This window comes from Clytia hemisphaerica, unplaced genomic scaffold (genome assembly GCF_902728285.1).
Source record: "Clytia hemisphaerica strain Z4C2 unplaced genomic scaffold, Clytia hemisphaerica genome assembly, whole genome shotgun sequence".
NCBI lineage: Eukaryota > Metazoa > Cnidaria > Hydrozoa > Leptothecata > Clytiidae > Clytia > Clytia hemisphaerica.
In genome coordinates, this window is record NW_027103428.1 from 31105 (window position 1) to 33789 (window position 2685).

The 2685-nt window shown below is 31.3% G+C and overlaps 1 long non-coding RNA gene across 1 annotated transcript; it reads left to right on the forward strand.

Annotated features, from left to right (window-relative positions):
- The first annotated feature begins 399 nt into the window (after positions 1–399).
- Positions 400–766, forward strand: LOC136797938 (uncharacterized). Its single transcript, XR_010845317.1, has 2 exons — positions 400–488; positions 737–766. It is a non-coding gene; the product is annotated as an uncharacterized lncRNA (long non-coding RNA).
- The last annotated feature ends 1919 nt before the right edge of the window (positions 767–2685 follow it).

A 2685-nucleotide genomic window follows, 5' to 3' on the forward strand; every position in this document is an offset into this window, starting at 1 on the left:
CTCATCATTTTTGGCATTCCCTCACATTTTGTTCAGGTTTTCTCTGTGTTTCTCATTTTTCTCGGTTTTTCAGTTTTTCTCATGTTTTCTGCATTTTCAGTGTTTTTCTGTTCTCAGTGTTCACCATTTTGGATTCTAATTTTGTTTATTTATTAATTTATTTTCAAAATATGCATTTTTCCAATTTTTGGTTTTGGTCAGTAATTTATACATCTTTTATCATTTATCAACTTTGACCTATGACCTAGAATTTATCATTCTGTAAATTACACATTTTCTAGAATTTGCTATTTAAGCAAGGACTTTCATTTTCACATCCGTTCAACAAGAGATTTCATGGAGTGAACATCAAATTTTTCTAAGTCCAACTTCAATCAAGACTTAGTCACATAACTTATAAACTTTTCTCTCATCAATATGAGTTTAGTTTACTAACTTTTATCACACCACTGCCTGGATTATTCCAGCCTCACACTTCAGGCAAGCTGGTAAGTTTTTTTTCAGCCATTTTGTTTTGTCGGCCATTTTGTTTTTTTCTTTCTTGATGCTTTGCATCATGAGGCATTAAGATTAGGCTAGGACTAGCTTACTTTATTTCAACTAATACTATTCAATCAATTTCATCAATCAATATTCAAATTTATACATTCAAACAGGCTTATACTTTAGTTTTACTTTAGACTTAAGCTTTTTCCTTGTGATCAATATTTAGTATTTTTTCAATTTCAATTTTCAGTTTGAACATTATCATCACACATGTTACAAACACTTGTGACCGCTTCCAATTTATTCATCCCCACTCCGTGAATCCCTACAATAAGTCAGATTCAAATGACGTTATTATTGAAAACAGCGATAACTTCAAGTCTATTAATGCAATCAACACCAAATTTTGACTGGAGACGTAGATTTACGATTCTAAAATATTTGTTGAGAAATTTTCAAAATTTTTAGATGACGTCATTTACTGTCGGTAAAAACTAAAATACGTCAAATAATGATGACGTCATCAAAAAAATTTTTTTCATGCATTATTTCAAAATCAACAATCAACGTCTCCAGTCAAAATTTGGTGTTAATTGTAGTAGTGGAATTGAAGTTATCGCTGTTTTAAAAAATGACGTCATTTAACTTGTATTTTTTACGTGTTTTTTTTACGTATTTCATAACGTCAAAATCAGTTTTTGGCCGATACCTTGAGATTGGCTTAATTTAAATTTTCGGCCCAGCACTTTCCGAAATCCTCTCCTTGATACGCTTCTTTTGAGCTATATACGAAAGTTAAGGAACAATGGGAAGCGGTGCGCGTCACGCAAAATATGTTTGAGACTTGCCTTAACTCACCTGAGATGATCTTAACCAAGACGATGGTCAGTTTGTGACGACAATATTCTGGAAACCGATGCTCTCTTATCTTAGGGTTATCATTGCATTGACAATCTGACGTCAATTTTTAACATTCGGTTTTGTAACCTTTTTAAATATTTTCTTTAGTCTGATGATGACCCTCGCTACATTCATAAAAGTTGATTGCTTTCATACCCCATTTTTAATATTCTCAAAAAAAAATTGTCAGCAATAAGTAACCTGAATTTTATGTTCAATCTTTATTGTTTTAGAAAAGTTCATCAAACCAAACAAAAATATAAATCAAAGACACCAATAAAGTTCAGGTAGGTCTTTAGTTCAAAAGATTTGCCATCATTTGTTTTAAACATCAAGGTGTTGGCATTTTTCTCAAAACAAAGCACATTGTTGTAATGTTTGAGATTTTTTGTCTAAAAAAATGTTCAATGTTTCTTAAGTAAAATTTCTCCACTTAAAATTACCATTTTACTATTACCACTATTTCTAATTCTAACTTTTGGAACAATGTTAAGCAAAAGGATTTGGAGCATTACTCAGGAAGAAATCTTCAGTAGGCCAAAGATCTTACAGCATCTAACCATCCCTTTTCAAAGTATATATACAAATAAAGTATTTGTCACTTTTGAGCCACTTTTCGTTTGACGATTGCAAAACTTTCTTGCCTGCAAAAGATTTTTTGGAACATTTAAGGTATCAAATTTTATTAAGCTAGTTTCGGTATCAAGTATCACGTATAATTTATATTTTTAGGATAACGAAGCACGAAAACTTGCTGTAGAAGACTTTAACCAAGAATTATTTGAACTGGTATATAATTATGTCTTCTTAGACTTTGATGGTAGAAGTATTTGTAAATCATGAGACTGTTTTATTTTGAATTACATTTTGGTGCACTTTGTCCCCATTTTAATGGGCAGTTCGTGTGAAATTCTGTATATGAACTTCATATAATGCCACACCTATTAGTATAGTTATTTCTCTCTCTATTTTCAGACTTCTGTAAAAACAGGCATGGGCATTCAATATTTTTTACACAAGGACAATAATTCTACATTGACCTATGATACAAGAGGCAATTTTAAAAAAGTTGAACAATCAAGATTTCTGTGATCTTTTTCTTTCGATCAAAGATTATCTCAAGTTTTGCGGATTTTAATTATCCTTTAGAAGCCAAAACTATGAACTATTAATTTCTGCTCTTTTCTTTTAAAGATAAAGCAAGCGCCTGTGAGGATGAAAAAGGCACCTGCAGTGAATCAGATGAAGAAGGAAATGAACTCAGCATACCACATCCTGAATCTGAAACTTCTCCACTTA